Genomic DNA, 14,317 nt, shown 5'->3' on the forward strand with positions numbered 1-14,317 from the left:
TTTGGCAGTGTTTTACGTATGTCTCTTTTCCTCGACGATTCTGCAGAGAACTTCATCATTCGTTACCTTGTCAGTCCATGTAATTTTTCAACACTTATCATCTGTAGCATTACATTTCAAATGCTTCGATACTCTTCTGTTCCGATTTTCCCTCAGTCCATATTTCACTACTTACAATACTGTGGCTCAAACCAACATTCTCAGAAATTTCTTCCTCAAATTAAAGCCTAAGTTTAACAGTAATAGACTTCTCGTAGCCAGAAATGCCGTTTTCCCCTGTTTTAGTGTGCTTTCGTTGTTCTCCTTGCTCCGTCCGCTACTGATTATTTTGCTGCGTACATAACAGAATTTCTTAACTTCCTCTACTTCGTGGTATCCGATTTTGATGTTCATTTTCTCGCTATTCTCATCTGTGCTACTTCTAAACACTTTCACCTTTCTTCAGTCTAGCTTCAATCCATATTGTGTACTCTCATTAAACTCTTCGTTCCATTCAACCGATCCTGTAATTTTTCTTCACTTTCACTGTGGATAATGTCATCGACGAATCTTATCATTGATATTCTTTCATCCTGAATTTTAGTACCACTCCTGAACATAAATTTTGTTTACATCATTGCTTCTTATATATCAGATTCAACAGCAGATTAAAAAGAGTACAACCATTACAGCCCTTTATAGTCGGAGAACTTCGTTATTTATCGTTTCTTTTTATACCTCTGTACCTACATGACTACTCTGTAATTCAACCTAAAGTGCCTGGCAGAGGGTTCTTCGAACCACCTTCAGACCATTTTTCTATCGTTCCATCCATTAACAGCGCGTTGGAAAAATGAATATTTAAATCATTCTGTACGAGATCTCATTTATTTTGTTATTATGATCATTCTTCCTATGTAGGCTGGCACTCAGAGGAGAACATTCGTGACTGAAATTTCTTGAAAATCAAAATCGCCTGTGTTTTAATGATTACCATATCCGTGACACACTCTCTCTATTTCGCGATAACCTAAAACGAGCTGCCCTTCTTTGATAGTTTTCGATGTTATCTGTCGATCCTATTTGGTACGGATCCCATACCGCACAGTAGTATTCTAGCAGAGAACGAACAAGCGTGTTGTAAGCAGTCTCTTTAGCAGACCTGTTACATTTTCTGAGTTCCACAAATAAAGTGTAATGTTTGGTTTGCTTTCCCCACAAAATTATCTATGTGATCCTTCCAGTTTGAACTGTTCGTAATTACAATTCCTAGATATTTAGTCGATTTGACATCGTTTAAATTTGTGTGCCTTATCGTGTGACCGAAATTTAACGGATCCCTTTTCTTGCTCATGTGGATGATTTCACAGTTTTCATTATTTACCGTCAAATTGCCACTTTTGCACTGTACAGATATCATGTGTAATTCATTTTGTCATTGGTTTTGATCTTCTGATGACTTTAATGGACGGTAAATAACATTGTCATCTGTAAACAATCTAAGACGACTGCTCAGATTGTCTCCTGTATCGTTTATGTAGATTAGGAAGAGCAAAGGGTCTACAACACTTACTTGTGGAACGCCGGATATCACTTCTGTTTTGCTTGATGATTTTCCGTCGATTACTACGTACTGTGACCTACCCTAAAGGAAATCACAAATTTACTGTTCCTTCTTTGTTCACGTACACGTTATAAATTAACCACCTGGGCTATTAGCTTACAAGTTTATGATACCTTCGACCATCTTCCTCCATCTGACATTGTCGAACGCTTTACCGCTGTTACTCGTTGCTATGCGATAGCAGAAAGGCTGTTTTAGAAGTGCGGGGTGCGGAAATGGCTGTGCGGGTGTAGGAAATTGACATTTTCTGGTGCAATAAGAGACGGCGAACTATCAGCGGCGCCGAGTTCTGCGAACTTTCCGTGTTGGGAGGGCGGATCCTGGAATTATTACTGTACTTCCGCTAGCTGCTGCACGCAAATCTACTGAAACACACGCAGGTGGCGGGGCGTGCAGTCAAGGCAGCGACCCATGTACACATGTCACCTCTCAGCACGTACCAGTTTTGTGACTCACTACTCGTGTAGGTAAAGAGTACTACATTACCACGTTTCTTCAGTGAAAATTGGAATAGTGAAGCAGCTTAAATCGGTTAATAAAGGCAAGTATTCCGGTCCAGACTGTATGCCAATCAGATTCCATTCAGAGTGCGCTGATCCAAAAGGAGTCGTACTTGGCAATATGCAACCGCTCTCTACATGAAAGATGAGTACTTTAAGACTGGAAAGTTGCGCAGGCCACACCAGTACCTGAGAAAGGAGATGGGAGTAACCCACTATTATAAACCCATATCGCTAGCGCCACTTTGCAGTAGGATTTTGACACACATACTGCGTCGAACATTACGAATTACCTCGAGGAAAGCGATTTATTTACACACAATCAGCACGGATTCAGAAAATACCGTTATTGAGAAACACAATTAGTCCTTTATCCCCACGAAGTAATGAGAGATATCGATAGGGTAGTCAAATCGATTCCATATTTTTAGATCTCCGGGAAGCTTCTGACACTGTTCTTCACAAGCGATTCTAATCAAATTACCTGCCTATGGATTATCGTCATACTTGTGCGACTGGATTCGTGATTTCCTGTCAGAAAGGTCACAGTTCGTAGTAATCGATGGAAAGCCATCGAGTAAAACACAAGTGACATCTGGCGTTCGCCAAGGAAGTGTTAGAGGCCTTCTGGTGTTTCTAAGTTGCACAAATGACATTGGAGACAGTCTGAGCAGCCGTTTTAGTTTGCAGATGATGCTGTCATTTACCGTCTAGTAAAGTAATCAGATCAAAACCAATGTCTAAATTGGTACTAAAGGTAGCAATTGACTCTAAGCAAAGAAAAGTGTGAGGTCATCCACATGAACACTAAAAGAAATACTGTACGTTACGTTTCGGTCACACAATAAACCATATGAATTTAAAGGCCGTCGATTCAACCTAGGAATTACAATTACGAACAACTTAAATTCGAACGATCACCTAGATAAAGTTATGGAGAAGAGAAACCAATGACTGCGTTTTATTCGTAGAACATCTAGAAGATGCAACAGGTCTACTAAAGAGACTGCCGACTCTAGTTCGTCCTCTGCTAGAGTGTTGCTGTGCAGAATTGGAGAAATACCAAAGAAGGGCCACACCTATATTATCACGAAATAGGGAGAGACAGTGTCACAGTTATGATACGCAAGCTGGGGTGGCAATTAGCAAAACAAAAGCGTTTTTCGTTTCTGCGAGATCTTTCCACGAAATTTAAATCTCCTACGTTCTCTTCCAAATGTTAAAATATTTGGCTGAGGTCAACCAAAAGTGACAAATGACCGTCATAATAAAATAAGAGAAATCAGAGCTCGGACGGAAAGATTTAAGTGTTCGTTTTTCCCGCATGCTGTCCGAGATTGGTAAGGTAGAGAAATAAAAGACTGAATGCAGTTCGATGAACACTGTGCCTGAGACTTAAGTGGGAATTGCAGACCAGTCATGTAGATGTAGGAGTAGACGGGAAGCTGGACGTAAAAAAGCATATTCACGACGTACTATGAAAATACGTGACTCTTGATCTATAATACCTGTCACGTGGTGGTTTTATGTCAACACCACATATAATTCAGTAAAGCAGTTGAGGGTCATTCTTAAATAGCTACGTGGTTCCAGAAGACTACTGTAGGGAAAATTGGAAGACTTACAGAAGATAGATACGTATTTGTGGATAGAGCAGCTCTGTAAGTTTTTGACTGCCATTACAGGTGCTCATATGATCAACTTTTGTGATGCGAAAACGTCGACACGATAAGTAGGATAGGAACACAGCAATCAAACTCTCGCCATAGAAGCCCCAGCACGTCATGATCGATATCAGCAAACGCATTAACTATCGTCATTTTCGACAATGCTAGACGTATGTTCATATGGCGAGAGATGGGAACACGTAATGCAGACAGTTTTTTTACGTCATTAGTCTTCTGATTGATTTGATGCGGGTCGCCACGAATTCCGCTTCCGTGCCAACCTCTTCATCTCAAGGTAGCTCTCCCAACCTACGACCTTAACTATTTGCTGTATGTATTCCAATCTCTGACTTCCTCTACAGTTTTTATCCTCTACAGCACCCTTTATCACCGTGGATGTTATTACCTCATGTTTTAACACATGTCCTATCATCTTGTCCCTTCTTCCTGTCAGTGTTTTCCCTATATTCCTTACCTAACCGTTTCTTTGGAGAACTTTCTCATTTCTTACCTTATCAGTCCACCTAATTTTTAACATTCTTCTGTAGTACCACATCTCAAATGCTTCGATTCTAAAGAATGTTCACACGAGTGTGAATTTCTAAATGACCAAACTGCTGAGGTCATAGGTCCTTAGACTTACACAATACTTAAACTAACTATGCTAAGAACAACACACACACCCATGCCCGAGGGAGGAGTCGAACCTCCGGTGGGAGGGGCCGCGCAATCCGTGAGATGGTGCCTCAAACCAAGCGGGCACTCTGCGCGGCGCTTTGATTGTCTTCTGCTCCGATTTTCCCACAGTCCATGTCTAACTACCATACAATGCTGTGCTCCAAACATACAGTCTTAGAAAGTTCTTCCTCTGCCTAGGTAGCAGAATTCGTTAACTTCATCTGCTTCGTGACCACCAATACTGATGCTTGGTTTCTCGATCTTCCCATTTCTACTACTTCTCATTACTCTCGTCTTGCTTCGAGTTACTCTCAATCCATATTCTCTACACATTAGATTGTTCATTCCATTCAGCAGATCATGTAATTCTTCTTCATTTTCACTCAGGATAGCAATGTCATCAGCCAATAGTATCACTAATATCCTTTCATCTTGAAATTCAATTCCACTCTTGAAACTTTCTTTTATTTCCATCATTGCTTTTTCGATGTATAGGTTGAAGAGTAGAGGCGAAATACTACATCCCTGAATTACACCGTTTTTAGTCCAAGCATTTTGTTCATGGTCTTCCACTCTTATTTTTCCTCTTGTTTCTTTTGCGTGTTGTCTCTCCCTACAACTTATCCCTATTTTTCTCAGAATTTCGACCATCTTGCACCATTTGACATTTCCGAACGCTTTTTCCAGGTCGACAAATCCTATGAACGTGTGTTGCTTCCATTATCAGCCGCAACGTCGGAATTGCCTCTCTGGTGCCTTTACCTTTCGTAAAGCCAAACTCATCGTCGTCTAACACATCATCAGTTTTCTTTTCCGTTCTTCTGCGTATTATGTTATCAACAACTTGGGTGCATGAGTTATTAAGCTGATTGTGCGAAAATGCATTTATCGCCTATTACAATCTTCGGAACTGTATGGATGCTCTTTTTCCGAAAGTCTGATGGTATTTCGCCAGACTCGTACATTCTACACAGCAACGTGAGTAATCGTTTTGTTGCCATTTCCTCCAATGGGTTTAGAAATTCCAATGGAATGTTATCAATCCCTACTGCCTTATTCGATTTTAAGTCTTCCAAAGCTCTTTTAAATTCTGGTTCTTATAATGTATCCCCTATCACTTCTGTATTGACTACTGTTCCTTCTTCTACCACATCGTCAGACAAGTCTTCACCCCATAGAGGCCTTCAATGTACTCTTTCCTCCTATCCGCTCTCTCTACTTTGCATTTAACAGTGGAATTCCCATTGCACTTTTAATGTTAACAGTTTTGCATTTAAATTCACCGACGGTTGTATTACCACTTGTATATGCTGAGCCAGTCCTTCCGATAGTCATTTGTTTTTCGATTTCTTCACATTTTTTATTAAGCCGTTTCGCCTTAGCTTCACCGCACTTCATATTTACGGTATTTCATTGCTAAGTGGCTTGTATTTCTGAATTTCCCTGATAATTTTTGTACTTCCTTATTTCGTCAATCGACTGATTTATTTCTTCTGTTACTTATAGTCTCTTTGCAGTTACCTTTCTTGTATCTCTAGTTTTCTTGCCATTGTTTGTGAATGTCCTTTTTAGAGATGTCCACTCCTCGACAACTGATCTGTGCACTGAGTTGTTCCTTATCGCAGTATCTACAGTTTCGGAGAAATTCAAGCGGCTCTCTTCATTCTTTGGTATTTCTGTATCCCACTTCTTAGAGTACTGATTCTTCCTGACTAATGTCTTAAACTTCAGTCTACTCTTCATCACTACTACATGGTGATCTGAGCCTATACTTGCTCCTGGGTACGCCTTTAATTTCGGTATCTCTGTCTGACCATGACGAAATCTAATTGAAATTTCCCGTATCTCCCGGCCTTTTCCAAGCACACCTTCTCCTCTTGTGATTCTTGAACAGAGTGTCCGCTATTAGAAAACGAAATTTTTTTGTAGAACTGAATTAGTCTTTCTCCCGTAACCGTTTCTTCTACTCCTTTCCCTACAATCGCTTTTCAATCCCCCATGACTCTTAGAGTTTCATCTCTCTTCAAGTTCTGAATTACTAGTTCAATATCCTCATATACATTCTCTATCACTTCATCTTCGGCTGGCGACGTCGGTATGTATACCTGAATTATATTTGTCAGTGCTAGTTTGCTGTCGATTCTGATGAGAACACCCAGTAACGTTGTCAAACTTGATCTTTCCGGTGGTCTGTGTGTTATGGTGTGGGACGGAATCAAGTTGCAAAGGCACACTGATCTCCAGAGGTTTGAACACGGTACATTCACCGGACATCGTTACTGTGACGCCTTACTCCTTTTTGAGGGGTGCATTCGGTCCTGATTTCATTTTTGTGGATGACAATCCGCGACCACATCGAACAGCGTAAACGGAAGAGCTCTAGCTACGGAGGATACGCGACAAATGGACTAATCTGCCAATTACCCTGTCTTAAATACCGTCTAACACGTTTGAGATGCGGTGGGGAGGCATTGCAGGACCTCTATTTGAACCATCGACCATCCAGCTGTTGAAACTTCCTCGCAGATTAAAACTGTGTGCCGGGCCGAGACTCGAACTCGGGACCTTTGCCTTTCGCGGACAAGTGCTCTACCATCTGAGCCACCCAAGCACGACTCACGCCCCGTCCTCACAGTTTTACTTCCGCCAGTACCTCCTCTCCTACCTTCCAAACTTCACAGAAGCTCTCCTGCGAACATTGCAGAACTAACACTCCTGGAGAGCTTCTGTGAAGTTTGGAAGGTTGGAGACGAGGTACTGGCGGAAGTAAAGCTGTGAGGACGGGGCGTGAGTCGTGCTTGGGTAGCTCAGATGGTAGAGTACTTGCCCGCGAAAGGCAAAGGTCCCAAGTTCGAGTCTCGGTCCGGCACACAGTTTTAATCTGCCAGGAAGTTTCATATCAGCGCACACTCCGCTGCAGAGTGAAAATCTCATTCTGCATCCAGCTATTGTTAATCGCGCTGGTGGAAGATTAGAACGTCCCGCCAAAACAACTCCACACAACCTTTTGGCCAGCATGGAAGTACATTGCAGAGCATGCATCGTCATCCGTGGTGATCAGACACCCTATTAAGCACAATGTCCCGCATTTTGTAATGTTGAGGGGACCATTATAAATCACTGTGACTTCAGCGTAATTATTGCCTGAATAACAGTGTCATTTCTGCACGTCTCATTTCGCATTTCTTTCAATTACCTTCTATACTAAACTCCGGCAGTTCTTTCTACATATGGCCCATCTATCATCGGGCTATGTTGCTTGCGTGTGACACGTCATACGAAAGTTATTTTACTCCTTAAGTTTTGCATACCATTGTGTAACACATTAAAATACGTTTGTACATTAACAGTTATAGCCCGTAAGCCACATTGTGGTGTATGAAGGACGGTACTTTGTGCACCACTTTCCCCTTTTCCTGATCGACTCACGAATAATGACCCGCCGGCCGGAGTGGCCGTGCGGTTCTAGGCGCTACAGTCTGGAGCCGAGCGACCGCTACGGTCGCAGGTTCGAATCCTGCCTCGGGCATGGATGTGTGTGATGTCCTTAGGTTAGGTTTAATTAGTTCTAAGTTCTAGGCGACTGATGACCTCAGAAGTTAAGTCGCATAGTGCTCAGAGCCAATAATGACCCAGGAGGAGAAACTTCGTTGGTAAGTTTCCGTGTGATTTTAAATCTAGTTTTACCTTCAACGTTTGTATTCATGTCTTCCTCAGTTGCGTGTAATATTACGGTATACTGATAATTTTTATTTATGCACATAGGCATGACATGCAGGAATTTTAAACACGATACAAAGAACATATCAGGTGTTGGAAGTACGAAACAAACCATTCCACATTTTCAGAACATTTAAAACACCATAACCACCATCCTATAAACATCGAACAAGAAATGAAAATAATGAGCTTAAGCAACAATGACAAACATCTTATACAAAAGCAAGAAAACTTCCACATTCAGAAAGCCATCGCTGAAAACAACATGTGATAAATGAACAAACACATATCAGCACAGGCTCGCTACTGCACTTAATAAAAGAGATAAAAGATAAAAAAAAGAAAAAAAGAAAGAAACCAATCGTTCCTCTCATGCAAACAGAATAAAAACTCTTCCCCCTTCGCCTTCTGGACACACACACACACACACACACACACACACACACACACACACACAAATGCATACACGAACATATTACAGATACAATAATTACACTCGAAAGTTTGGCAATAACATTCGATCTTTGGCAATAGCATCTGACAGTCGGCAATAGGATCCAAAACATTGCATCGAAACAAGTGTTCAGTTCATATTGCCGTGAAATGTGGGAAAAAAACAGCAAATTGGCATTTATATGAAGAAGAACAACACCAAAAATGTAATAGGAGCGTAATATGTAGGAAATCGTCCACGCAACCTGTAAGTATAGTTCAAAACATTACTACTTAATAGGAAATACCAACCACCAGAACTGTTTATAACCTATAGGTACAGTGACCAAGATGTAAATTAAATATTAATCATACGTACATATTCCAGGCCAAAGATGATGCTTTGCAGAAAATAAGGCGAAACGTTGCAGAAAATAAAGGCGAAACGCGTATGGCACCAAAATTGTGTTTTATGCAGTTGCTGTCAGATGGTCCATAAGTAAAAATTATCAATATATCGTAAACTAGTTTTACCTTCACGGTCTTTTCGCAAAATTTACGTAGGAGGGTGTAAAAATTGTTCAAATGGCTGTAAGCACTATGGGACTTAACATCTGAGGTAATCAGTCCCCGAGACTTAGAACTACTTAAACCTAACTAACTGCCCGAGGCAGGATTCGAACCTGCGAGCGAAGCAGCATCGCGGTTTCCGACAAGCGCTTAGAACCGCTCGGCCACAGCGGCCGGCGGAGGGTGTAATGTATTGGTTGATTCTCTTAGGAAGATACTGAAGAAATTAACTCAATTGGGAAGGAATGAGAGGTCTGTAGCTGTTTTAGACGTGGGACTTCGATTCTTTAAAGAATAAGGGGTTGAGGGTTAATTGGAAGGAATCTAATACGAAACAGCTTATGATGTGAAGTGGTTTCTAAATAAACTCCATCGATCTCATTTTGAACTGTGATGGTTTGAAACTACTAATCCATAGGATAGAATAGAGCCTTCGATATAACCCATACACTCTAAACTCTAAAATAAAAATCACGAAAACGTTAAAAAATACAAAACAGAAGAACCAGAAAAACAAGATACAGTGTCTGATATGAAAGACGCAAATAGAATTGGCAGTAACTTGCTATAAGTGATATTAAAAGGATCATTTGCGCTACATACCTTAACTGTGAAGCCGAGTACCGATACAGAAAACCAACAACCGATACCAGGACAGATAGCCAAAAACTGCGGTGTTGAAAAGAGCACCTGATAACATTTAGTGAACGATATCTGATATACGGATTATACTTTTTGTGGTGTCACCGCCAGACACCACACTTGCTAGGTGGTAGCCTTTAAATCGGCCGCGGTCCGTTAGAATACGTCGGATCCGCGTGTCGCCACTGTCAGTGATCGCAGACCGAGCGCCGCCACACGGCAGGTCTAGAGAGACTTCCTAGCACTCGCCCCAGTTGTACAGCCGACTTTGCTAGCGATGGCTCACTGAAAAAATACGTTCTCATTTGCCGAGATGATAGCATAGCCTTCAGCTACGTCATTTGCTACGACCTAGCAAGGCGCCATTGTCAGTTGCTATTGATATTGTAAAGAACGTACAGACAAGAGCTACGTTCAACATTGATGGATTAAAGTTAAGTATTCCACCAAGTACCACCTTTTTTCTGAAGTCTGAATTCCTTGTCCTGTTCCAGACCTCACGCCAGCCTGCGTGAGCTTAAACGCGTGCCTTTCGGCTTCCTCCAAACTCCGTGGGTTGGCTCCTGCCAATCCACAACACTTTTCATGTTCCCAGCCACGGCACCGCAGAGATGACGTCCACTGAGAAAGTAGCCCAATTATTTTGCCGCGAGGATTAACTTCACGGTTCGCATGGCAACAGTTCCGCCGCATTCAGACAGATTGTTGGGGTCAGCCAGCCGAGAACAACCGACTGTCGCGTCCAGAGATAACGCACGGCGGTCTTCCGGCAGAGATATTACTAACAGTGCTGCGTTAGAATCCATCACGGCCGCCGCGGGCGGATTAGCATACTGCGACAGCGAAACCCTCTCTACAGAGAGGCCCGATTCCGGTTCCTAGCGTGCGACATCTGATACAGGCCACGTCTTTGTGAAGAGTGGATGCATGGAAAGAGCTTAGCGACGCAGAAAGTGACTTACTAAACAGTATGGGGAGTTCAAACTCAGAGTGTGTTTAAAGCGGTCCCTAGACTGTTAATAATTCCACGCAATATATCATATTCTGCAATATTATTGACTGTCTATGGATAAGATTGAAGTCTGTGCAATATATTGTACAATATGTTGACTGATCTTCTGAAATTAGATTTTATTATGTAAACTGCTTGGACTGTCTAGTCTCTGGGTATTATACAGTATACAAATGTATAAAGAAGAAACGTCGTCCTGGAAAGTTCTTCCCCAATTTACGTCAAACTTTTACAGGATACTCTAACAAACACTCGGAAGGACATAGTCTATATACCTGTATTTGCACCTGACAACAGACTCAGTTGGCGCGTTTTCAGTGAAATGGCTAGCGGCGGGAACTTGCGGTTCTCCGAGCACACGGAGATGGTGACGTCATAGTAGCAGCTGGTCAGGTTGAGCCTTTAACGTCGATACACGGAAATTGGTTTTTTATTCCTTTATTCGTGATTTAATAAATTCAATTGGTTCGTAAAATATTATTTCGCGCTATTCTTCACCTGTGTTGTGGTAACGATAACCGTAATAACTGGGACCAACATTTATCTTGGACTTAGTTATTAAATTACGACTTTAATAAAAGTGTAGTGTTACTGAAAATCTCAAGGCTTTTCTTTACTATTATTTTCAAAACAGCAGCGGCTCACAGGTTACTTGGAAACAATTCGTTTGTCTTCGTTCTCTAACGCGAAATATTGACATTAGCGCTGTCAATTTCGAAAAGACGATTGGACACTGAAAAAAGGAAAGTGATTGCAGTTACTACTGTAATTAATGTCGGAAAAATAATATTCCCGAACTTGGCCACTGAAATTAAGTCCTATGCCAAGCGAAAAGGTTCGGCATTGAATTGTACCACATTTTATAATATTATGAACTTTTCTCTTTTTATTAAAATGGAAAGATAATGTTAAAGAAAATAATCAGGATATAGTTAACTCTGTCACTTTAATTATTGCAAGTACTGACTTACACGATAATACACGACAGCTCACATGAATTAGCAATCTCGACGGCAAAGGAAAATCAGTTGAGAGACCATCTAATAGGGAGGCAATACTGCAATGGCCGATTTCGCTCGTGTCTCGTCTGCATGTAATTACACCACACAAGAGGCTCTTCTTCGTCTTTGTTTTCATAGTGACATAGTATAATGTTTATTATGCCCGCTGCTCTTGTACAGACGACAAACACTTCACACATTAATTACACTACTGGCCATTAAAATTGCTACACCACGAAGATGACTTGCTACAGACGCGAAATTTAAGCGACAGGAAGAAGATGCTGTGATATGCAAATGATTAGCTTTTCAGAGCATTCACACAAGGTTGGCGCCGGTGGCGACACCTACAACGTGCTGACATGAGGAAAGTTTCCAACCGATTTCTCATACACAGAGAGCAGTTGACCGGCGTTGCCTGATGAAACGTTGTTGTGATGCTTCGGTTAAGGAGGAGAAATGCGTACCATCACGTTTCCGACTTTGATAAAGGTCTGATTGTATACTATCGCGATTGCGGTTTATCGTATCGCGACATTGCTGCTCGCGTAGGTCGAGATCCAATGACTGTTAGCAGAATATCTGGGTTCAGGGTTCAGGAGGGTAATATGGAACGTCGTGCTGGATCTCAACGGCCTCGTATCACTAGCAGTTGAGATGACAGGGATCTTATCCGCATGGCTGTAACGGATCGTGCAGCCAAGTCTCGATCGCTGAGTCAACAGATGGGGACATTTGCAAGACGACAACCATATGCACGAACAGTTCGACGACGTTTGCAGCAGCGTGGACTATCAGCTCGGAGACCATGGCTGCGGTTACCCTTGACGCTGCATCACAGACAGGAGCGGCTGCGATGGTGTACTCAACGACGAACCTGGGTGCACGAATGGCAAAACGTCATTTTTTCGGATGAATCCAGGTTCTGTTTACAGCATCATGATGGTCGCATCCGTGTTTGGCGACATCGCGGTGAACGCACATTGGAAGTGTGTATTCGTCACCGCCACACTGGCGTATCACCCGGCGTGATAGTATGGGACACCATCCGTTACACGTCTCGTTCACCTCTTGTTCGCATTGACGGCACTTTGAACAGTGGACGTGACAGTTCATATGTGTTACGACCCGTGGCTCTACCCTTCATTCGATCCCTGCGAAACCCTACATTTCAACAGGATATTGCCGACCGCATGTTGCAGCTCCTGTACGGGCATTTCTGGATACAGAAAATGTTCGACTGCTGCCCTGGCCAGCACATTCTCCAGATCTCTCACCAATTGAGAACGTCTGGTCAATGGTGGCCGAGCAACTGGCTCGCCACAATACGCCAGTCATTACTCTTGATGAACTGTGGTATCGTGTTGAAGCTGCATGGGCAGCTGTACCTGTATACGCCATCCAAGCTCTGTTTGACTCAATGCGCAGGCGTATCAAGGCCGTTATTACGGCAGAAGTGATTGGTCTGGGTACTGATTTTTGAGGATCTATGCACCCAAATTGCTTGAAAATGTAATCACATGTCAGTTCTAGTATAATATATTTGTCCAATGAATACCCGTTTATCATCTGCATTTCTTCTTGGTGTAGCAATTTTAATGGCCAGTGGTGTACTAGCGTGATTGCTTGGCAGAGAGCCGCCTCACTGCGGGATAACCGCGAGGGAGCGCGTAGAATTACTGCTGGATGAGTGCCAAGCCCGCGGAAAGCATTCAAGCTGTAGAAACGGAGACGCGACCGCGTGCAGGCAAGAAGGGAACAGCTTCCAGCAGATGAGTCCGTCCGCCCCTGCTGGTCGCCGGACGGTGCTCAGATACTGGTTGAGAGGGGTGGGCTGCTGGTGAGGAGGAAGCTTTGTAGAGGGGCAGACGGGGATGAGGGACGCGTTGCGCCGCCGGGTAGTCTTCTGTGTCTGCTTCTCATATCATTCACATCGATCTGCTGTAGGCTTCTGCATCTTACGCTGTGTTCGAACGTTGTGAAGTACCACGGTAGAAAAGATTTATTTTGTGACAAGCACGGATTCAGAAAATATCGTTATCTTTTGTCAACACGAAGTAATCAGTTCTGCCGGCCACGTTGGCCGAGCGGTTCTAGGCGCTTCTGTCCGGAACAGCGCGACTGCTACGGTCGCAGTTTCGAATCCTGCATCGGGCATGGCTGTGTGTGATGGCCTTAGGTTAGTTAGGTTTAAGTAGTTCTAGTTCTAGGGGACTGATGACCTCAGATGTTACGTCCCATAGTCCTCAGAGCCATTTGAGCCATTTTTAATCATATTGTAACAAATAAGCCCTCGGTCACAAATATTAAGTCAAAATTGACCTGGTTTCGTCTTCAGAATTCTGAAGACGACGCTCATAGTAGCGTGGAAACCAGGTCAATTTTGACTTAATATTTGTGACCGAGGGCTTATTTGTTACAATATAATTCTGACACGGTCACTGAACCTTAGCAGCTATGTTCAAAGTCTTACATTTTTAATCAGTTCTCTT

At 42.6% G+C, this 14,317-nt stretch overlaps 1 protein-coding gene across 1 annotated transcript in view; it reads right to left on the reverse strand.

The window, feature by feature from the left end:
• LOC126215168 (short neuropeptide F) overlaps nucleotides 1-14,317 on the reverse strand; it is a 620,765-nt gene that overhangs the window by 253,869 nt on the left and 352,579 nt on the right. The window lies entirely within an intron of this gene.

The sequence above is a fragment of the Schistocerca nitens genome, chromosome 12, assembly GCF_023898315.1.
Source record: "Schistocerca nitens isolate TAMUIC-IGC-003100 chromosome 12, iqSchNite1.1, whole genome shotgun sequence".
NCBI classification, from domain to species: Eukaryota; Metazoa; Arthropoda; class Insecta; order Orthoptera; family Acrididae; genus Schistocerca; species Schistocerca nitens.